Genomic DNA, 25,159 nt, shown 5'->3' on the forward strand with positions numbered 1-25,159 from the left:
AGTTAGATTTCTATAGCCACAATGGAGTTTAAATGATATGAATGTCACTTTTTGAGTAAAAGTACATTTTTTAAAAGTTTATTTATTTGAGAGAGACAGAGTGTGTGTGCATGCATGGGGGAGGGGCAGAGAGGGAGAGAGACAGAGAGAATTCCAAGCAGGCTCAGCACTGTCAATGGAGCATCTGATCCCTGTCTCAAACCTACAAACTATAAGATCATGGCCTGAGCCAAAACCAAGAGCTGTACACTTAACCAACTGTACACCTAACCAACCCAGGCATCCCAGTATAAGTACATTTGAAGACCCTATGTATTTTCTCCTTCAAACAATATTTATTCTCTCCTGGACTTACTTTTAGGACATTTAGAAATAAAGGATTAATTATTTTGCAATTATGAGAACAGTTATATACATTCTTGAGGACATTCTTATAGGTCTACCAAAACGCTAATTCAGTCTTAAGTTATTGAAAATCTTTATGCCCTAGTCAAAAAAATTAAGAGAAAAATCTCATACAATGTTAAGCTTTAAAATTTCTCTGGGCTAAAATAAAGTAAAAATAAGTGTTAAATTATAGACTCCAGGAAAAGTAATTGTATATGTAGGTTTAAGTATGCATGTATGTGTGTGTGTGTGCATGTGCAAATATGAAAGGGTGGGAGCAAAATTGTAAAATAAGCTTATTCCAGTTCCTATCCAAGGGATATTAATGTTATAATTAAATGCTTAGGAAAAATTATCTTGAGGTGATTAAATATGTTGAGATGCAGGAGACTGACATTTAAAAATAGTTGTGTTGTTAAAGGCTTTTAATTTTTTATGGAATCAAACTAATTTGATTAATTAAGATGCTACACTGTGCAAAGAAATGCCAGTGACACAGAGGATATTGCTCTACAGGTCGTGCCTCAAAATAGCAATACTCTTTCAGCAAACACACTTTGGAGTATCTAGTGGAACATGAGAACTGAATGAAGTCCTCAAAGAACATGCCTTTGAAATCAAGGGTTAGACCATGTTATTGTTCTCCAAACCTCCTCTCCCTTCTATCTGCTCCAGAGGAAATGTGAGTCGGTCACTGATGATTGCTTAAGTGCAACTTCCTTATTATCTCCTACATGCATCGTACTGCCAGGTAGAATACAAAATAGAAATACGCTCCTTGCTGTCAAACAACCTAGTTGGATTTGTGGGACATAAATACCTACAAAGGAAAACTGGTAATATAAGGTGCTATATATAATCTGGTGTACCTAAGACCATATAACATGCAATAATTTGGACTCTAAAGGAAAGGAATCCAACCCTGATGATCTACTGTGTGCTAAGCACTATGTAGTATATTTTATATTTGAATTGAGATTGTTCCTCACTGGTATACCATCAGCATATAGAAGAATGCCTTGAATTTTTGGACACATATCATTATTGAGTAAATGAAGCAATAATTCTCTTATTTAAGCCTCACAAAATCCTTTTGCAGGAGATAATAGCTTTCCATCTTACAGATATTCAAAACGAGACCTGAAAAGCAAATAATAAACCCGCAGTCACCTAGTGGCACAAGATTTAAATCCAGGTCTGCCTGCCACAAAGATCTTACTTGTGCTATTGAGAGCTCACAGAATTCATTGGAAACAACCCAGTTCAGTGTTGATTTGGACCAAAGTATGTACTTTAAGCAAATTGGCCAGAATTTTATGTAAGCTTCATTATTTAAAAATGAATATAATTGATAATATTAAGCATTGACACTGTTAAAGCTCACATACCTACAATCTAAGCTAGTACATTGCCAGCCTATCAATATTTAATTTCCAAAGAACACAAGCATTGTTTATAAAGGAATGCTTGTCTTCTCCTACACTTAAAAATGAACAGACGGCAAAACTGACCTTCAACTTTTTACAGAATTTTTACATCCAGCAGTAGAAAGTGCCACATGTAAGATTCACACTTGACTAGCCTGGTGACAAGTGCAGCTACCATCCTAACGACCTACAAGAAATGCTGGGACAAAACACGAAGACGAAAATCATGACATAAAGCCTTCTATGAAAGTTTGGTTTTGAGAGTGAGATTTCTATAGGGTGCAAAGTTTCACAGTTTGATCAAAGCAATTTTTCCACTTCCCAAAATATTTACATGGTGTTGGCAAATATTCTGTTGTAAATTAGAGTGTATTAGATTTAATGACAAACTTCAACTTGAGATCTACTAAATCAATTAAACACAAAATCATGAAAAGATAATGTAACATCTGGTGTGCAAAAAGTAAACAAAATTGTTTTAGAACAACAATGAAAGGAGATGCCTCATTTGTTCCTTTATATGGAAGATATTTATCAGTTTTGCACATTCAGTACAGTGCAGTATAATACAATGCATTCAGTAAGGGAGAGGCAGCATCACATGTCACCTACTGTTTTCAACAATTTTGATTTTTGACACTCAGAATTAATATGGCTGTCATTCCACATTGTAAGTTGGAGAATTTCCAAACATTAATCAACATATATTTTTGCTAAAGTAAATCGAGGAAGGCAAGTAGATGTCACCTATATGATCCATTCTTGCTTACCTCCACATGCCCTTGGACCCAAGGCCAACATCATTGCTGTCTACTCAAATAGTGGTAATAGCTTAATTGTGCTGAATAACATGCTCATATGGTTCATGTGCTCTGCTAACTTGGTTGACATACTATTATCTCTTAGACTCTGCCCTCCAGCCTTTTGGTACCCATACACTTTACAGATGAGTGCATTAGGGTTCTCCAGAGGTGCAGAGCCAATAGTATATAGCTCCATCTCTGTCTCTATCTAGAACCATCTATTTATTTTTTATAAGGAATTTACATGATTATGGAGGCTGGGAAGTCCCATGCTCTGCCACCTGCAAGTTGGAGACCCAGGAAAGCCAGTGGTATAATTTCTGTCTGAGTCCACACAGCCCGAGGCTACGACTGCTGTTGATTCAGCTAATGGTAAGTACCAATCCAAGTGCAGGAAAAGATCAGTGGTGCAGCCCAAAAGTGATTTAGCCAAGAGAGCTACTTGTCTCTTACTTCTTTTTGTCCTCCTCAGGCCTCCAATGGATTAGAGAGTAATCTGCTTTTCTCAGTCATTGATTCAAATGCTAACCTCACCTGGAAACCACCCTCACACACATGTCTAGAATAATGCCTCACTCATTATCTGGGCAACCAGGGGCCAGTCAAGTTGATACATAAAATTAACCATTACAGTGAGTAAATAGGATTAAAGGGGAGAGTCATTTCATTGGTTAGACCCAGAGGAGTGCTAGAATGTGCCCTGTGCTCCTTCCCACTGCACTCTGGTGCTTATCCTTCTCAGACCAGGCCTCAGCACCGCGCACTGGATAATAACCAAATGTGATGGGAGTTGGCATTCCAGAAGAATCATATCCTCCACCATGGGGCTTTTCATGGACAGTTTCTCAATTTCAAAAAATAAAATGATATGTACTAGGGAAAAGGAAAAAGCAACAGTGTTTGGCAGAGTAATATCATATTAAAAAAAAAAAAAAAGGACTGGGGCACCTGGATGGCTCATTGGTTAAGCGTCCAACTCTTGATTTTGGCTCAGTTCATGATTTCACAGTTGCTGGCTGCTGGGATCGAGCCCAGCGTAAGGCTCAGCATGGAACCTGCTTGGAATTCTCTCTCACCCTCTCTCTCTGCCTCTCCCCTGCTGTCTCTCTCTTTCTCAGAATAAATAATTAAACTTAAAAAAAAAAAAAAGGACTGTAAAACAGCTGCTGAAGAATTTGGAATTTGGACTAGGAACTGTAGAGTAGGTTGGCCAACATGTCCTGCTTCGCCAGGGACACTGCCAGTTTAAAAGTGAAAGCCCCATGTCCTGGGGTCACACCTGGTCTCAGGACAACAGGATGGTTGGTCACCTTACTGTAGAGAAGTGTTGCTAAAGTGATAACTGGCGAAAAACACGTTTTATTTTATAACCTATCACTTATCAATACTTGTAGAAAATGTAAAAAAAAGTGAATTGGTAGAAAAGTGAGGTGAAAAAGACTATACAAAATACAGGTTGAAACCTTTGTTATTTAACTGAGGTTAAAAAAACCTGTCAAATAGCAATAAAGGCTACTAAAATTCCTACTCTCCATGTCTGTCTGTACTTACCTTGTCCATGTCCAATTACAAACCATTTGGAGATGAGCCTTGGTACACAGACCACACCAGAATGAGGAGCTGTCTGTACCTCCTGAGAAGGAAAGGACAGGGTAAGCACCTTTATTCTGGCACCGTGGATGGACAGGGGAAAGCGCTGGCGGTAGGAGACTGCGTGGTCATAGAAGGGGAGGTGATGTGGACAGAGAGTAGGAGAGCTTGAGTTTGGTTATAGACTTTAGGAAGACACAAAAGCTAACTTCGAGTTTCTCACCAAAGGGAGTCAGTCTTTGGCCTTAAAAGCTAAAAGAATACAAATGTGTAAGAAATAGTTTTTTCTTCCAGCTCATGAGATCATGACGTGAGCCAAAGTTGGACGCTTAACCAACTGAGCCACCCAGGCACCCCAATAGTTCATTTTTTCTTACTGCTGAATATTACTTCACTGTATACATATACGTGCACACAGCAACCCCACTACCAATTTCTTTATGTACCTGTGATAGATTTGTATATCTTTTAATATTTGGTTATTACAAATAAAGCTGCTATGAACATAAAATAAAAAAGGAAATATTTTTTTACAAATCAGCATGTAGAGTGGTTAAGAGAATAGGCTTTGTTTGTGATCTGCCTATGCTCAAGTCCTAGCAACTCTAGTTACCAGTTAATTAAACCTCAGCCAGTCATTGAACTCCTGCCTATCTTGGTTTTGTTATCAATACTATGGGACTCTTAGTACAATCCTCTTACTGAGTTGCTACAATGTATTAAACATATGGAGATCCAGATTTATTTATAATTTAGTGTTTTAACAATTATTACCTAGCTAATGGTTATTTGTTGCTTACTATAAGTATTAATAAAATATCTTAATAATAATAATCCCTACCTTGTATCTTTTGAAAAAATTCTTTTCTTGATTTACCTAAATATCTATAGGAATCTATGAAAAAGTGTGATTTTTTATTTATCAGGGAGAAAATTGCAGTATATTCTTCCATTGACTCAGATTGTCAACACTTGTCAACCTTAAATATCTTCATTTTATGCTTGATTTATCCCACAATTGTTTGACTCTCTCAGAAGTATCGTGTGTTGTTGGAAGAAAGGAAGCCTCATTAATAATGACCAATTTGCCTTTACTTGCCCTGTGGCTATTTCAAAGTCTTGCTGTAGCATAATACCCATGTAATTGTTTTATTGCTCCTTTGTATTTCTCCATTTTCTCTGTTTTCTTTCCTCTCATCTCTTTTTGAATCTCATTTACTATCCAGACATTGCTTGTGCCTCTTGTTTGGGGTGTATATATGATAACTGCTAACCTTGGTTGATATTTGGTCTGGTGAAATCATTCCTTGTAGTCAAGATAATTTTGTCTTCCTTGTACACATATGCCACAAATGGAGTAAAAATTATAAAGGTCCTAAAGTAGTAGGCTTCCTGAGAAAAAGAAAGAAGAATTATGGCTGGAAGAAGGGAGGCAGGAAGAGTGGTGGACACTGAGATCCAAGGAGAGGAGGGAGTCTGGTCATGGGTCCGTTAAATTATGGGACGACTTTAATTCCTTCAAATGTGATGGAATCTATGACAATATTTGAACAGAGAATGATACAGACTATCACATAAAGAGGGTCATCTGGCTGGTATAAAGATTAGACCGTATGGGGGCAAAGGTGGAAGTGATGGCATTAGGAAAGACTCATTATTCTAAAAGCGGCCAGTCACTGTCTCTTTGGTGACCTTAGGTGCTCTGATAACACAAGAGACTGCTTTCACTCTATATCTCTATGGAGTATTTGAACTTGGAAACCATGCATAGGCATACAAAGTTGAGCAGAAGGAGAACAGAAGCAGCAACAGTAACCAGAAAAGACTTTGAAACCCCAGAGTTACAGAAAATAATCTGAATTGACTCCTGACTTTCTGTTCCAGGTCCCATCCCTTATAAGACTCTACTGCCATTGCTTAGAATGGGGTGGTGTGACTGGAAAAATTAAAATAAAGGAATAAATCCATAGCCTTTGCTAATTTCCATGGTATAAATACTTCCACCTTGACCAATTCCACCATCAGCTACCAACAAGATGTCACTGAACATAGGCCTGGGAAAAGATAGGCATTATCTCTCCCTTGCTAGAGTCTCTTGTGAAAGGAGGCTCAGCACAATATGGGTGCATAACATTAGCATGGAAACATCCAGCGAATTTCTTGTTTTATTAGTTTCTTTGAGTGGATATCTGTTTTAACTTTGGAAGCTGGATCATCAAAGTTGCATTTCACCTCTTGATTCTTGAACTGGAACTTCCCTTTAAAGTGTTTCCTTGTCTTTCTGGCCTTTCCTTGATTTCCAGTTACCAGACACTTACCGAAGATGTTTTTAAGTCCTGGGATATCAAACTTAAACATGTGGATTCATCCATGTTTTAGTGTTAATATTTTTTTAAAAAGTTTTTTTTATTCCTCACACCAATTCTCTTAGGCAAAATGAAAAAATTGAAAAACAAAATTCTATTTAATAACCGGCATTATGATATAAGGTAAATTACTTTTAATTACACCATTAAGGAAAAACCCACATTGTCTACACATCAAAAAAATTTCCTGGAACTGTTGACTTTGTAATCACAAAAGCGTTTCAAGTTTTAAGTGTTATTCTCTACCCAATTATTCCCTCAAAATAAGTGAAAAGTTGTAGATCCGTGGTGAGCTTGAAAACGAATTTATCCACTGAAATTCTTATCTGTGACCAGGGAAATACATCCAGCAAATGAGAAATGAAAGACCAAACTATCCATTATTCTTGGCAAACTAAATAGTAGCCTCTACTGCCTACTCAAGAATAAGTGGCTTCACCTGGTTTGGGAAGTGACAGGAGGATTAAAAAGAGAAGCTCTCCTGGGCCAATACCTTTGTATCACTAATACAATCAAGTCATTAAACCATTGAAAGAACTGTGGAAATCTCAGAGTTGATTTCAGAAAAGTACCACTTTACAAAGTCAGGGATATCACAGCTTCTAGCAGCCAATGTGGATATGAGAAAGTAAAGCAATTAAATTTGCAACCCTCAAACCACCAGGTCCTTAGATGTTGCACGGTTATTAAGAGTAAGTTCTTAATTTGCAAAAGAATCTCTGCTAATACACCTGCTAATTAAATTACTAATCGTGTAATAATTCCTGATGTTATATTACCTAGAAAATAGAATGACAAGGTCATAATCATCCAGAGCATTACTTTAAAAGACTTGGGGAGAAAAGCTAAGTAAGCTATGGCTGGTTGAAAAGGCAAGATGATATGAGGACATTCAAGTGGGCATAGTTCATTAAACCACCTTCCTGGCTATTCAGAAAATTGCGTTCAATAGTATCTAGCTCATTTAATACCTGGAGCACCATTCAGATGGTTAAACAAATGAGATTCATACAAGCCTCGTCACCCTGTAATTCACATCTCATTTGCTCTTTCCTTTGTGCTAACATCTGCTACATCACTCTTCCTATCTAGAGAACTCCTGTAAACTCCCATGCTGAAAAATATGTGAGGCAGTGTTCTGATTCATGGACATGATATATGTTCTGCCATCTCTATGAAATGGTATGTAGGCACCTTTAAAATGTTGTGTTGGACCTTATGCTTTAGAAAATACCTATGCCTTAAAAAAATTTTTAAACTCAAAGAGGACCAAATACTGCTTTCCTGAGCCCAAAATCATATGCTTGAAATCTCATGTTATAGAAGTCTAATTCTGCAAAATATGCTTTCACACATGCTGAACATTTCCATAGTGAGGAAGCATCTGGTTTGTCTGATAACCCTGTGTGCTGACTTTACAAACCTGTCTCAAGCCTCTAAATGAACCATGCAAAAGTATCAAGACTTACCATTGTTGCAGGGAGTTGCTGACACTCAAATATAGCTCATTTTTTGGCCTCTCTGTTCTATCTAAAATGTTTGTGGATATCTCTTATATGCTACCATGTTTTATAAACTAGTAAAGCAGATAGAGATTACAAATCTCCTCATTTAAATTTTAATGAAATGTTTTCTTTTCTACAAGGAAAAAAATTTAAGTCTCAGTGTCTCTTGAACTACATGGTAGAGAAAGAGGTGAAACATCCCTTTGAAAGGTGGTTTTTTATAGTTACAGAAGTTCTTCCAAGACCCTGAAGACATTCAGATTTGGATGTTTCCGGGTTCCCCAGAATTGATTAGAATTCATTATCTATAAGATAATTTTGTAGAAAATCACTTTTTCCAGTTAAGATTAAAATAAATTTCTAAAAAACTGACCTTAAGATGCATCTCAAATACCAGTTAAAATTGTCAGATAATTTGCATGTCATGAATGTCTTATCTGGGTGGATACTGTCCATTTTTGGCCAAAATATTAACTACGGGCCTATTCCAAAGAAAGTAGATACAAAACTGCCTAGAAAGGTATTGTCATCAACTTTAAGGTGTTTACAGCCCATTTTTGTACACATTTTATGTGTAGAAATCACTCTGTTAGGATTTGTTGAAGGAAAGGACAGGTGTGATCATGGAATCCAAATAATTCACATTTTATCTGAGCTAATTCAAACACTGAGTACTAGAAGTGATTAAACCTAGTCTTCCACTGTGAATAAAAGGTAATTGAGCAAAATAAAATAAGAAAGGGACAGGCTTTCCAGACAAAGGAATTGGAATAAGCCTGGACTCATGAAATCGCCTGTTGTGTCAGAGAAAAAGCAGCAGTTTAGTGTTATGATGGAGTAAAGTGCCTGATGAGAATTACTGGGAGCGGAAAGCTGGTGAGAGTGGAGGCTCAGAGAAGCTCATGGATGCCTTGCTGTCTAGCAGAGCCTCAGAGAGGTTTTAGAGCAGAGAGTAACTTGGGCACTTAGCCTTGGGATGGCTCATTCTGGCTCCTACAGGAATAGATCAGAAGGAGATCTGATGACCTGTTCCCAAGCTATTGTAAGAGCAGGTGAGAGATAGGATGCCAAGAATGAGGATGACTTTAGGTGGAGAGGGTAGCAAAAGAATTGGAGGGGTGGTATAATCAGCAGGTAAGAGATGGGAAATAAATGGCAAGCAGTTGACACAGACTTTTGTTAAGGTGCTCAGCACCAACTACAAGAATACATAAAGAGTGGATATATAGGGAAGGGTGATACATCAAGCTTTGGTCGCTTTGTGTTTATGGAACATCCATGTGGACGTATGGACCATAGACTTTTGGATATATGGTGTGATTTTTTTGGAGAGGTCAATCTTTGGGATTCACTAGCATCTCAGTGGTGATTTAAACCATGTGAGTGGATAATGTCAATGACACTGTGTGGAGTGATAAGAGATAAACCCTGACATCCCACTCTACTCTATTTTTTAAACTTTTTATTTATTTATTTTTTATTTTCTATATATTTTATTTATTTATTTTTGAGAGACAGAGGGAGACAGAGCACAGGTGGGGAGGGACAGAGAGAGAAGGAGACACAGAAACTGAAGCAGGCACCAGGCTCTGAGCTGTCAGCACAGAGCCCAACACTGTGCTCAAACCCACAAACTGTGAGATCATAACCTGAACCGAAGTCAGATGCTCAACTGAGCCACCCAGACACCCTGAGATCATCACTGTTTAAAGGCTGAGCATATGAAGAACCCCCTGGGAAGGACAGAAAGACAGGAGGAAGGCCAAGGGGGCAAGAAGAGTTTCTCTAATCATTAGTGCATAGAGAATCACCCAGAAAGCTTGTTAAAAGTTCTGGTCCAGGGTAGGGTCCAGGAATCTACATTTTAACCAGCTCCCCAAATTATGCTGATCTACACTAGATTTTAGGATTTGCATGGTGGAGATTTCCCGAAAGAAAAGAATAGTCTGATACCATTTGCTACAGAGAAATCCATTAAAGGGATGTAAATTAGTTCAGCCTTTTTGGAAGACACTTTGGCAGTATCTGTCAAAATTTTTTCTTGTGATCCACCAATTATATTTCCAGGGATTCATCTTGGAAAAATATCTCTTGAGTGTGCACAGGGAGAATCTACAAGCATCTTCATAGCAGCAGTGTTTTTTGTTTCTGTTTTTTTTTTTTTTTAATGGCCAAAGGTGGAAAATAATCTAAATGTGTACAAATACAGGAATTCTTAAACTATTTATTGTACTTTGTTTGCATAATATAAGCAGAGTAAGGGGAGGAAATTCAGATACAAGTAGCATAAGAAGGGAGAAGACGCAGTGGGGAAGTGGAGACTGAGTGTTTTAAGAGGTTTAGGAAGGAAGGCACAACAAAGAGCAGTAACTTGGCGAGGAAGCAGGATGTCATTTGCCATGGAAGAGGTTTGAGCATTGCGTATGTAGACTGAGTGGAAAAGGGGAGAAGAAAGAAAGAAAAGAGTGAGTGCTGAAACATTCACCCCCAGCCCCACCTATATCCCAAATGACACTTAGAATGGATTTACTATTATTCCAAGTGGCCAATAGGCTTGGTCATGGCATACATTTGTCTAGTTTTTATAGACCTTAGTCTTATGTTGGATAACACAGAGCTCCTATGTTTTATGTATTTGTAGTAATAGCCCAAGAAGGAAAAATAAGACAGGGTTATCTGTGCTCTTTCTTCAAGGTTTAAAGTGCTAACAGTTGTTTTTTAGCACATTCAAGACAGCATCTACATGGTCAGTCATGTAGCACATGTAAATTGATAATGAAACATTAGAGTAAAAAAAAAATCCTCCTTCTATCAAAAAATCAGTTGCCTGGCCTTGTTGTTTCCAAAATCAACAATTCCTTTGAGGCAATGAGATACCATGCTTCATAGCAAAACATTCCTGGGAGATGTTGTCTAGTTTATGATTCATAGTTATAGACTAGATTTTATTTTTCATAAAAATAAATAGATACTGTAAATTGCTTTTTAGATGATAAAATGATGCCCAAAAAGTAAATATATAAAACTATGTTTCTCTATAGCCACTCAAATTAATAAAGTTAATAAAATCAAGGCCACAATATGCTTTTCATGGGCTCTAAGTATGTTTGCCTTTGTGGGCCGTTTCCTCCAAAAATATTAAGAATTTTGTATTAAGACAGGTGCTTTGACCTAAAAATGCTTTTTTAAAAAAATTTTTAAAAGAAATTAATGTTTGGACCATGAGCATACTTGATCCCTCAGTACTGTAATTACTGTGACTGGGGATAAATGAACTGTATCCTATATTGATATATGTAGCATGTGCAAATGGAACCACATCTATTTTTTTAAAATTTATTTATTTATTTATTTTGGAAGTGAGAGAGAGAGAGCGAGAGAGAGAGAGAACACGAGCAGGGGAGGGAAAGAGAGAGAAGAAGAGAGAGAATCCCAAGCAGGCTCCCCACCACCAGTGCATGATGCAGGTCTTGATCCACAACTATGAGAGGTGACCTGAGCCAAAATCAAGAGTCAGATGCTTAACTGACTGAGCCACCCAGACGCCCTGGATCCACATCTAAATCTTAGTTGCTAGTTATAGAAAATTTAGTTAAAGATTTCATTAATTTGTTGGTCTTTTTAAATTATGCATATGTTTTTCTGTTTGTTTTTCAATGTGTGAATCAAATAACCAACATCTCTTAGGATCTGATCTTGAAAAGATTGAGTCAACGACTGTTTATTCCTTTCTTTGTAGACTTGGAAAAAGGAACTTACTGAATATAATCCTTTCATATCTTTTCATTTATTAGCTCTCTTTTTCTATTGCTGCTACTCTGTTAATGTCAAGGGCACCTTCAAGAAGAAAATAAACCATAAGGAAAATGTAATTTAAGACAGGAGAAAAAAAGGTACCATTGCACAATCTGTAAATTTGGCAAAATTGAAAAGTTATGTTAATATTGGGGCACACCTGGATGGCCAGAGCCTCAGTGTTGTGAGACCAATCAGTGCCTGAGATAGACACCCCACAACCCCAGAAGCCACAGGTGCAGCTCCTTGCAGAGATGTATTTCTCAGATTTGAAATCTTAAGACAGCTGTGTTATCCTCGAGTGCTGTGTAATAATAAATAATGAAGAAAAAGATGAAAAATTATTTCTTAACCAAGCTAAATGTTTTATAAATTCAGTAGAAAAATCCAGTTCTTGTTAACCCTGAACAGTTCATTTAAAACTTCAGGCAAGACTGTGTGGCAAATAGTAATGTTATTGAAAAGCAAAAACAATAAAAGGAATCAGCGCAGAAAAATTATGTTAATATTGGAAGTACTGAGGGATCTGGAAGCCTCATGCAGTGCTGGTGGGTGAGGAGATGCCATTTAATGGAGATCCACTTGGCAGTGCTGAGTCTAAGCAACCATATGAATACCATTAGATCCAGAAATTCATGTCTGTCTCCCAGATTGACAGGCGGTAGATGCTAGGAAGGTCATTGCTACACCGTTCAGGGTGGCAGACAGCTGGAGGTGACTTCGGTCCCATTATTAGGAGAAAGAATGCAGAAATGTGTTGTACACATATAATAGGATGCACTGCAACCATCATAAGTAATGAACTTTACTTACGCATGGCTGCATGGATCTCAAGAAACAATACTGTGTAACAAAAGAAGAAACAGAATGAGATATGTGTTGTACTACCCTTCATGCAACTAAAACAACATGCAGACCAGCACTGTGCATTTTAAAGAATCCATAGATCTAAATAAATGTTTCCAAGGAGCCATATATCTAAATAAATCTATAAAATATGGATTGGAAAGACATTTTTTAAATACACTGGAGGGAATGCCAATGGTAAGGGGAGGGAATTGGGAGTGGAGACACATCCATCCATTAAATAAAACAAAAGAGAAGACAGAGTAATGGTGAATGTTGTGTCACATGTTGACAAATGTAAGTAACGTAATTCTCCGTACCCTAAGGCCAAAGATTTCTGTGAAAAATAAATTAAATTTTAAAAACGGGGCCATCCTGACAATGTGTGAGGAGTAAGGTTTGCAAATTTTAATGCTAATGAAGACTATGGGAAACTGGTGAGTACCCTTGCCCTTCGACTGGACCCGGCTACTCACCTAGAACTCAGTGATCCCATTAAGACCTAACAACCTGTGATAGTCAACACTTCTCATTTTTTCAAGAGAGAAACTTGAATTTGATTTAGGGGGGTATCATCTTCCAATTTGAAAACATTGTTTATGTTAAAGTATACTTTTAGAAAGAGAGTATCGTCATGACTCTCATACAAATATAAAATGAATACCTATGAAATGTTTTACTGAACTCATTAATGAACAAAAAGCAGTTAAGATGTTATAACTAGTTCAAAGGAGAATCCAAAGAGCAAACAAATATGTAGGCAATCAGGATTGCTGAAATGAATTTGCTTACTTTATGCAAATTTGGCCAATATCCATAGGGCAATAATAATCAACTCTATCTCTGCTGGGACAATTTGCATTTCTATGGATAAAAATCATTTGTGTTGTTATCAGTATTCTACAGCTTTCAGAGTTGTAAAATAGCTCAAAGACAATGAGATACAAAGACTCCATAGAGTCTGATAACCCAGGCAATGCCTAATTTTCCGTTGGGGGGGGGGGGAGGTAGGGAGCAGTGATTTTTATTTTAGTCACTAAGCATTTCACTTGTTTCTCCTATACTGATGAAGTCAATTTTAAAAGAATAACAACGACCAGACAGCACAAATACAAGCTGTCTCATGTGCATTTGGCCACCAGGCCTTCTCTATTTTGCTGACGTGCATGGAGAAAGAGAGAACAGTCTTTTTATTTGATGATGGCCAGTGGATCACCATCCCTCTGAGCTTTTTAAGCTTTATTTTCCCTCCTTTTGAAAGCTTCCTTTCCCCCCCCTCCTTTGTCATCTATGTGTACAGACCGGCAGCTGCCTTACAGCTTCAGAAATTGTCAGAAAGTGGGAAAGAATATACAGGTGGTAATCAAACTGTGTTACAAAAACGGTCAACTGGAATGCACAGAAATGCAAGACTGTCTGCATCATAAGGAAGTAGATTCTTTTAACCAAACAAAAGCTTTCTAATATGATTCAAACCATTGTTTGCCAGAGAGAAAGGTCAGATCTGGGAGGAGTTGTGGCACAAGGGCCTAGTAGAGGGGAGGAGTTGAGGAGCCAGTAGAGTACTTCTTGCAATGAGCATAGTTTTGAAACTTTTGCCAGTCGCTGAGCTGGGACTTTCCATTTATTTTCTAATAGTTTGCAGAAACTGCCTACTTGGTTTTTAGTTTAAAAGCCACTTGATCTTTTGCAGAATTTACAGTTTTGTAAAGTGTCATCTAATCACCTTTCCAAAATTCAACTAGATTTATGCCATTGGTCCCCATTTCATTAGGGTAAAAGAGGGAAGCTTTGTCTTTTTAGGATAACGGGCCCCTGTACAGCAGAGTCATGAATGTGGTCTACAGTCTGATCTTTTTTTTTTTTTTTTTTTTTCAGAATTCTGTGTTGGTATAAATCCTGATACATTAACTTGAGCTAAGTTAATTGCAGTCTTGAATTTAAAATACCTACTTCATAAGCTTTCTCTCGATGGGGCAATAATTCCTGTGGACTCCAAACCATTTTGTCATGGAGTTAGGTGAGATAGGTAGATATATGATCCAAGAGCCCGTTTCCAGAAAAGCTTTTGCCTTGCTGTTGAAATAATTTAATACTTGCATATTTGTGTTAATTCGAATGGCGTGACCTGTGGCAGCAGACATATTTAATCACCAGCACAGAAGTTGCGCTGTAAAGGATAAATTTGCTCTGAGTTAATGTTTGTCGTGAAATGTATGCTATCAATTCCTCTCAGTGTTTTGGTTTAAATTAGAGGCATCTCAGTCTTGGAGAAGGAATGATGTGCAAATAGCTCTGATCTACTTTTTTGGCAATGTTTTCATTCCATCTAAAGACAAGGACCTTTCCTGCTTTGTTTTGCTGGTTTCATTCATTACTGGTGACGTTTTAGAGCTTACCCAAGGGACTATCTCTGGTCACTATTTTTACCTGATCTGGCTTTTAGCCTGGAGCTGGCCTTTGCTCATGCCCTCTATTGGGGTATCAGTAAAGCTGACCATGGCATAAACTGCCTTTTGTCCAGAGCTTCCTTTCCTGTAAGACAGCAGATGCTTCCCAGGAGCCCAGATTAGAAGGCCTCCATTGGACACGTGTTCCAAATAGCAAAGTAAAGAGATCCTTCTCTGTGATTTCAGAAAAACATGATTAGCTCTCACATGATGACCTCTCTGTTGTTGAGCAGGAGGAGTAAACGGCCCCTAAAGATTTAGGGTTCTTTACAGATTGTGGCTCCATCCCAATCTCCTCTTTTATCAAAAGTCTGGATGAATAAATTTGGAAGGCTGGGCGACAAATGATTTTTTAAAAACGATTTAATTATTTACTGGGCTAAGAAAATAATCAATGCATCTATTTAAAGAGGTGTTTGTTTGTTTTCCCATCCTTGGTGCTATTGACATTTTGGACTGTTGATGTTCTGGGCCATCCTGTGCTTTGTAGGGTGTTTAACAGCATCCCTGGGCTCTACCCATTAGATACCAGCAGCATACTCCACTCATGCTTCCAGTGGCAATAGCCAAATGTGCCTTTTAAAATTCAGATATCTCTCATCTCCCCGACTGGTGATCACTGATTGAAAGTCATGTGGAGTGGTAGCCTTTTAGTTCTTCAAATTTGATTGATGGCTGGTGGGGGCCCTGGTATTTTGAGGAAAACCAGAGGGAATCACGTAATATTATCAGGGATAAATCCATTCCATTTTAACAATCAGTTTCATACAAAACACGAATTCACAACAGATCCTGTGCAGATGCATTGCTGTTTGCGTCTGGACCACTCACTGTCTCTCCCTGCTTGCTTGGTATGGTAGGTGCGTCTACGTAGATTCCTCTCTCAGATTGGATAATTTGATTCTAAGCACAAATTTTATAAGTCAATTCCATGGTGGACAGCAACCCTTTTGAGAACAATAACAAATTGATTTTGTCTGCATTTTTTTTCCTCTGCTCTGTTATAAAATTGAATAGAGCTCTCTTAAGAAAGGCCACAGTTGTGCGGTCTGTGTCAAATAATGGATTTGAGCTATTTGTACGAACTAATCAGCTCTCCTATTAGATTTGCCAATTAGTCTAAATTCTTCCTCATTATAGAAGATTTCAAGAGTGTAAACATTCTCCCCCAGTTAAAACCCCAAAGAGTGTCAAACTGAACATTTACGATGCCTTTTTGCAAACAAGGCGGCTATGGTTGCAGCTTAAATAGCTTTCACGCTGCTGCTCGCTTCTTTGGAATACAGAATGCGTCTGTTTAGTAATAATGCTTAACTTCAACTTCACCTCTGGGCCCAGGAACAAGCCATATATTTGAAGATTATTAAGAAAATGAATCAGATTTGTGCCATTTCTGTTGGTAGGAGGCTTTTCGTCCTGAGAGAACCTTGATTTAATGGTACTTTTATCTTCCTTAATTATATTCACTTTGTTAAGAAAAATAAAGATGGTAAATTACAATAGTAAAGATCCAGAGACTTAACCTTTGCAGGGTTCTAAGCTTTCCTGAAGCCAGTATCAAAGGGGCCGATAGTCCTTTGGCAAGGCAGAAGGGAAGAGGGTCATCTCTTCAGTAACCCCGCTTCCAAGACAGGAGAAGGTAGCCCAGTGTTGTTCCTTCCCCCTCCACGGAACCCTTAAATTTTACAGCCACTGTCTCCTGATTCTCAGTTTAAAGGAGCATCTGTTAAATTAGGGAGGGCTCTGGAAAAGGAATGTTGTGATTGTGAATTGTGCAATGCAATCCTGTCTCAGGCAGTTCTAACCTTCTCAATCAGCGGTCTTTTCTTACCTAATTACACGATTCTAAGAAAATCTAATGAAGTGCTGTCAGATTTACATTGGAATTATATTAAATGTTATCGCAGTAGCCGTGGTAATGATATATAAATGGATGAAATGGCAAAGATCTGGAGAGCTGTCACAGTTAAACCCACAGTCGCTCTTCCCATAGGCATGAAGTCGATGTATTTTAAGACTTTGGAGCACTCAAGAAAAGGAGGGTATTTGATATGTTTTAAAAAAGTGATATAAAATAGAAACAGTGTAAATCACACTGTCGAGTTGATCTTGATTTCTTTTTATTAATGCTCCAACATGTCAAAACAGGATCCAGATCTATTTCCTCCTGGCTTTTTAGTTCTGCCAGTAAGGCTCTTTGACTTTTTAGGAGACTTGTAATAGGAGCTGCCTCGTGAAAATGTTAGTTATTTTAATACTTTGTGTTTTCTATGGCTTCTTGGGGGAGCTAAAGTAACTTGTTATGTGCATTTACTTTGAAAATTATAGAAACAAAAGAATCAATTTTAGATTTACCTGTCAATCAGGCTGCTACTTATAGAGGCTAAATCTCTCTCCCATGGGGCCATGTGCAGCTAAGTAACCTGAGAACTGGATGCTTCCTTGGCCCTAGTGATAAGAAAAGGCACAGACAGAGCATTTTGGAGTTTTCCAGGCTCTCAAACACCTTGAGAGATGATTATTTTCATGTGTCCTTACATGTATGACCCAGAAAGGCAAAGCATGCACTGTTTCCCATTTCTGTAAAGAAACATCTTTTGGCTGTACACTTCTTTAAAAATAGCAATCCATAATAGGGTTAGCAAATATATGTTTATGTCTGTATGTATATATAATCATTACTCCATCTCCAAACTATGGCCGACATCACTCATTGATCTTTGTACATCTTTTGCTCATATTTTTCAACGTGTTCTCCAAAAAGCTTCTAACTGTGCATCAACGTCGGCATATAAAAAAAAACCAGTCTACCATCCCAGAAGTGGAAGCTGTTTATATCAGTTTTAGAGGTGCCTGGGTGGCTCAGTTGGTCGAGCGTCTACTCTTGATTTTGGCTCAGGTCATGATCTCACAGTTCATTCATTTAAGCCCTGAATTGGGCTCATGCTAACAGTGCTTGAGCCTGCTTGGATTCTCCCTCTCTTCCCTATCCTTTCTCTCTCTTTCAAAATAAATAAATAGACTTTAAAAAAAGGTAGCAGAATACTGCTGTAAGATAACTTAGCTTTACAGGGTGACTCTCCTACTTATTAGTTACGTGACCTTGGACACATTATTTATGTCCTTGCTCCCCAGTTTTCTCAAGTATAAAAAAGAGAGATAATAAGAATACACACATCAGTATTTTGCTGTGAAGATTAAACACATTATGATATGACACTTGGGGCAATGTCAGGACCCATACCAGTTGCCTAAGAAATATTAGCCATCATTATTATTTAGTGTTGTTATTTTTGATTAAACCATTAATAAATGCAAGGTGCCACTTAGAGCATTGTAATCTTTGTATTACAAAGCCCATTAAGTGAAGATCCATGTCTCTCTTGTTTAGTATTGTATCAATAATTATGAATACAACGGGTCTAAAGAAGTACAGAGGACAAAGGTGGAATAGGAATGATGCTTGCAAAGGTACCCAGGATGAACCAACCTGCTGGAAGATTTTTTCTACTGGCCCAGCCCACACTTTTTGCTGTGGAAGAATTTTAAGTAGAGGCTCTTTGTCATAGCCATGATCGAAGAATATTGTGTTATGGTATCCATTTAAATGTCAATCTTGCCCTTGGAAAGTATGCTGAAAGACAGAGAATGTGCAGGATATTTCCTTCAATGGTTCATTTGTTGATTGAACAAGGGAAATGATAAGTAAACTATCCTTTGAAAATTGTTTATTAATTTCACTTTTAGAAATTGGATTTATGTGTATAGCCTCTAAATTTGAGCCTCCCCAAAATGATTTTCTTTGGTCTTTGGGATTTGTCCATGTAGGATTAGAAAGCATTGCAGAAAGCAAGGAGGCACAGTGTCAGGTAGAATATAAGATTCTCTGCTCTCTGTGCTAAAATTCTTCAGTGTGCATGTTATTAAAAAGGTGAACATCACATTGTATATTGGGAATTAAACAAGGTCATATGACAAGGATACCTGTAAAATGAGTTCAAGTAATTACACTAGGCAAAGAGTTTGATTACTCTATCTTATCCATTTACCTTTCCCGTAACTCAGAGATATGCCTGAGAGGGCAGCACTGACATCATCAACCCAAGTCAGTGATTCCAGACTAGCAAATGATGAACATAATATGGGACATGCCCCCATAATAAACCTGCTGGGACTAGAACTTGAAAACTCATTTCCTAGTGGTGTCATGAGGCCCTTCATTTATTTGTCCTGGTGACTTTTTCCTTTATCAAGCTGATTGCTGATAAGGATTCACATACTACAGCAAACATATCATTCACTGAGGCCACCACTGCTTGTTAATGATGTCCAAATCAATATCTTAACATGCTTTTTTCTTGTTCAAAAGAGAGGGATGTTATGAGAAAGAAGAGATAACTTTGCAAGAAGCAGCTAAGCATGTAGAGAATGATAATGAAGCCTCTGTGTGTGTGTGTGTGTGTGTGCATGTGTGTGTATGTGTTGGGGGTGGGGTGCATGTATGGGTGTATGTGTGTGTGTGTACATATGTGTGTATGGGTATGTGTGTGTGTATGTTTTTATGTGTGTGTGTTGGAGGTGGGGTGGGGATTGAAAAACACTAAGAGAAATTGAGAAATCCTAACGTGTCAGTGGAAAGATCATAATCATCAACCTGGAGAAAATTTTCTGGTAGTTAAGGTGAAAGCTCTTATAAAATAGTTAAAGGAAATACAAGTGACCAAGTAGGAATCTTTTTGATGGGATCTTAGTAATTTCTAAAGCCAATACTTGCCTGGTTCTTAGATTCCTCTGTGCAGTGCATAGGAGTCCACTCACTAAGCTATTTTGGTGGGGAGGTATACCAGAGCTCTGTTCCAGAATTATGTTCTCAAATTACACAACCTAGAGCATCTCTCTGGAACACTATTTTTTACAGTGCCAGGAGATTTTCTCTGAAATTCTGGCAGAATTGAACAATTCTTTGAATCTTGTAGTCTTGATGAATTTGAATGGGCTTCCAAAAAGATTTTCCCAAGTAGCCCTCATGTTCTCTCAATGACAACAAACCTTAGGGCAAAAACTGATCAGTGGTGGTCGTTCAGTCTGGTTGGTGAAGTGATTTTTCACAATTCTCCTTCAACAAAAGGGAGTGAAGTAAATTAGACCAGTTATCTCATGAGATCCCTAGACCCCTTGAAATTTTGACACGACTGACCTGATCCTCATGGCTGTTCCATAAGAGTACAAACCCCTTTCTAGGATTTCAGTGGATTCCTTGGGGCTTACCAGGGTCAACTCAGAGTCCTTCTTCTGAACCAGATGTAAAATTCAGTCCATTCTCAGTTGATGCTGAAAATGCTGAAAAATATGTAAATAAATGAAGAACCTCCCCCGTACTATGCACTTGTGAGTATAGTGACTGATTTTACTAAAGATGTGGGAATGAGTTGGGAGAGGAAGTTCATCACGAGTAGTCAAACACCTGACAAGCGAATGTCGGAAATCTACATTATTTTTTTAAAAAAATTTAAATGTGTTTTTTTTTATTTGTGAGATAGAGAGAGACAGAGTGCAAACCTGGGAGGGACAAACCAGAGAGAGAGGGAGACACAAAGTCCAAAGCAGGCTCCAGGCTCTGAGCCATCAGCACAGAGCCCAACGTAGGGCTCGAACTAACAAACCATGAGATCATGACCTGAGCTGAAGTTGGACACTTAACCGACTGAGCCACCCAGGTGCCCCAATCGACATTCTTTCAATGTCCTTTGGTTATCTTCCAACCAGGGCTTTCCCACATGGCCTGCCACACAAGGGTCCCAGCTTGATTCCACCTTACTTACTTTCCCTGCCCCTAAGACTGTTTGCTTTTTTCGGTTTCTCTCTTCCATCTGAGAAGGAACATTTCTCTTGCCTTATCATGAGATATATTTAGACTTTCTCCCATGTACTGTCTTATGGATAAACAAAAGGTGATATATTCATTTATGCACACAATGGCTTACTATTCAGCCTTAAAAAACCCTGAAATTCTGATCCAGGCTACAATATGGATGAACCTTAAAAAACATTATGCCAGTGAAATAAGACAGCTGCAAAAACAAACACACAAAAATCCCCAAATAATGTATGATTGATTCCACTTAAAGGAGGTACCTAGGGTAAGCAAAGTCATAGCGACAGAAAGCAGAAGAGAGGTTTCCAAGTGTTCATATGAGGCAGGAATAGTGAGTTACTATTTAATGGTTACAGAGCTTATGTTGGGGATAGTGAAAAAGTTCTGCAGTTGGATATTGGGGATACTTGCAAGCACTGTTTTTACCCTAAAATATGCTTTCTGATATATTGATTATTTTGAGCCGTAGGCACTTGTAGGGAAGCAGATGCAGGAACAGACTTTCTCTGAACTGCTCTTATCTGGCTAGAGACAGATCTTCCGGAAGGATTCAGATGGCATAGAAAGCCTTTCTGGGAATGTCAGCAAACAGGGAAGATAGGGTCTTAACCCCTGCAGAGGAGACTATAAGTAAATACCATACCCAGACATATGGTAACAAACTATCATTCTGCCCATCCACTCTTCTAAAGGCCCATTCATCTTCTCTAAAAATCAATTCCTCTTCCCTAACATGCCTCCAAACCCTCTTCCCTTTCCTTGGTAGGTTGGTATCTAGGTCTTAATTCCAAGCCACCCGAATTTCACATTTCTCAATTTTAAACTCCAGATCCTCAAGTACTTGCTGGGAAGAAACTGTTAAGGAGCTTAAAATTGATATTTTTGAAATTAGAACAAAAATTTGAACAGAGTTGGCTTCCTGTCAGCATTTAATAAGATGTGTGCAATTGCAACATGCCTTTTAATCTTTTCACAACCGTGAGTTTCACACTTAAATAATGCCCTGAATCATTTGTTGTGATTAGTGTTGTGGAAGTATCGACTGGATTGTTAGAGAATGCTTACACAGATTTTAGAAATCTGGCCTGAAGTTGAAGTTCTTTAGCATGTTCACAGGACTGTTATTCATTAGGTTCCCGAGGAGTTTGGACATACCTATATTTCATGACTCCTCAAGGTTCATTATATATGAAAAGAAACACATTTCCCAAATGTTGATTTGGTCTCTCATAAAGTTGAAGTCAAGGGGAAATAAAACTAAAACTTCCTCCAGCCATTTCTGGTAAAATAAAAAATAAGGCTGCTAAACAATTTTTTCTTTACTCAACTTAAATATTTGGCCCAAATCATATAAAAAATCTGAAATAAATATAAAGTACTTAGTTTTTGGCTATTCTGTTAGGAATGGCAGTGGGTAAAGAGTCTCTCATTCATCCTTGTGCCAGAACTCCGTGTTTGTACATTGTAGACTCAGCAGTGAACAACCAAAGTCTCTTTGTGCCTAGCAGAGCTTACTCTATTAGTGTAGAGAAACAGAAATCAACAATCAATAGGTAGATAGATATCAATAGATAATACTAGGTAGTAGTAATTACTATGGAAGGAAGTAAAATATGTAAAGAGTAGAGAGAGTGGCAAGAGAGGGTTGCTATTTTATATCAGATTGTCAGAAAGTATTCCTTCCACTGGTGGGATTTATTGTCAGTAATAAATTTTCTGCATGTCTTCTGCTAGATAAATGCTATGTAACCAACCATACTAACACTTGATGTCTTAAAATGATGAAAATAACTATTTTGACCACGGATTTGCAATCTGTGTGGGACCCTGCAAGGACACCCCCTCTCTGCTCCACTTCATGTCACCTGGGACAGCCTGAAGGTTAGGGCTGGCATCATCCAAAGTTCACTCACTTGCGTACTTGGTGCTTGAGCTGGGAAGACTCTAGAATGGCTGGGGCTGCTTAGGCATCTTTCTCTGTCTTTATGGGGTTCTTCCACACGATCTCTCCAGCATGGCGGCTACAGGGTAACTGAATAACCTACGCATTAGCCAAAGAGAAGTTGTGACCTTCCGGGAAGTCTCATAGTATCAGCTCTGCTGGACTCCATACACCACACAGTCACAAGCATGCTCAAGTTCAGGGGGAGAGGAAACAGACAAAGGAAGGTTTTGAAAAACAGCACACAGAACAGAAATATTGCTGTGGCCATTTTAAAAAATATTTCCACCAGATCTTTTTATTTAGTATGGAAACTTGAAGATAGCTTTAAAAACAGTTTATTTATTTTGAGAGAGAGAGAAAGAGTGAGAGAGGGGCAGAGAGAGAGAGAGAGAGAAAATTTCTGATAGGACAGAGCCTGATGCAGGGCTCGAACTCGCAAACTGTGAGATTATGACCTGAGGCAAAATCAACAGTTGGACACATAACTGACTGAGCCACCCAGGCATCCCTGGGAAGATAGCTTTGAGTGCAAACATCTAGATCTCTTATCCAAGGTCACAAGTGAAGCTGATACCACTAGAGCGTGTCAGCTCTGCTTCTGGGCTACACCATCTTAAAACAGTAATTACTGCTCTTGTCCTTAACATGCTCATGATGCTGGCATTTCACAAAATTCTTTTATAATGCATTCCTATTAACTGTGCTTATGGGAGAAAATGATCAAAGTGGATGTGTGTGACCCTCACAGGAACCATGTTATGAACTGTACAGGGTTGTGGTAACTCAGACCATCCAGTTCAATTTGAAAAATACACCACACTCACACCACCACTTTCACGCTGTGAAAGCACCTCAGCAAGAGGTTATAGAAAGGATGTGATTAAGTGCTAATAGTCCACTCCTCAAGAACACTGAGGATCATCCCCTGCGGGCTGTGTTTCCAGAAAAATGCGACGCCTGCCACTTCCTTCCTGTGAGATCACCAGTTCGATCAGACAGGGTGGTAGCGGTACCTAGTACTCTCTCCTTTTGGAAACTGGGATCCTCTGGCTGGTGTTTGCCAGGGTCCCTTCCATATATCTTTTCCTTATTAAACCACATAACGGAAGAGTAAAAAACCTGTGGGCAATCTGTGCTCTTATGCCTCTCCTTTCTTGAAAAGTCCTCAGCAATTTGACATCAGCCCCTAAAGGTAGCCTTTGCCATAGGCCAGCAATAAGAAATATTTTTTGAAGGTCACATGGGCATGAAAGCACTGATGTACCACACTGTACAGCACAAACATTATAAAAACTAATTTCTCAGTGATCTCGTCTTTCCTTCCTGCTCTACAACACCACACACACCTCTTTACTTTTTTTTTCAAGTTTATTTATTTATTTTAAGAAAGAGTGCAAGTGCAAGGGGAGGGGCTGAGAGAGAAAGAGAAAGAAAGAATCCCAGGTTCCACACTGGCAGCGCAGAGCTCGACTTGGGCCTCGAATCCACAAACTGTGAGGTCATAACCTGAGCAGCACGAAGTCAGACACTCAACCAACTGAGCACCCCACACCAAGCATTCACCCCTTTAAACATTCTCTCTATTCTCTGGAATAGTTCAGATTTCCCTGTTTACCAACCCATTCACAGCCCAACAAAAGCCTAGGAGAGACCCAATACTGTATATCTCTCATTGCTCGAGCAAGACCGTAGAAAATCCCATTTACACTGATTCAGCTCAGACTGAGTCCCTGCGTCTCCTTGTTCTCAAGCTTGGCCTCACATCAGCATCCTCTGGAATGCCAAATCTTTGCTCCAGACAAGCCAAGTGTGAAGTTCTGAGAAAGAGCCCAGGCTTCATGTGATCCTGAGACAAAGGGAGGCAAGTCAAGGACTTCTACCTTAGCGGGGAAGATGTGCTTCTTTCTAGTGTTTCCGCCATTGTTTTTTTCTTATGTTCATTTTACTAAACCCATTCTCCCTGACCGTTCACTCTTACGGTCTCTCCATGCCAGGAAATAACCAGAATCAATTGTTGGCCAGATTTTTGAGGTATAGATTTTAAGATGCATTTCCTTCAGTGGGAGTTCAATGATTCCTACCATTAACAGGACTTAGAAATATGAGCATATTTCACGTACAAAATTAGGAAAGCAATGGAAAGCAGTGCAATAAGTGAGTCAAACACATG

Source organism: Hyaena hyaena, unplaced genomic scaffold, assembly GCF_003009895.1.
Source record: "Hyaena hyaena isolate Hyena2069 unplaced genomic scaffold, ASM300989v1 scaffold_48, whole genome shotgun sequence".
NCBI lineage: Eukaryota > Metazoa > Chordata > Mammalia > Carnivora > Hyaenidae > Hyaena > Hyaena hyaena.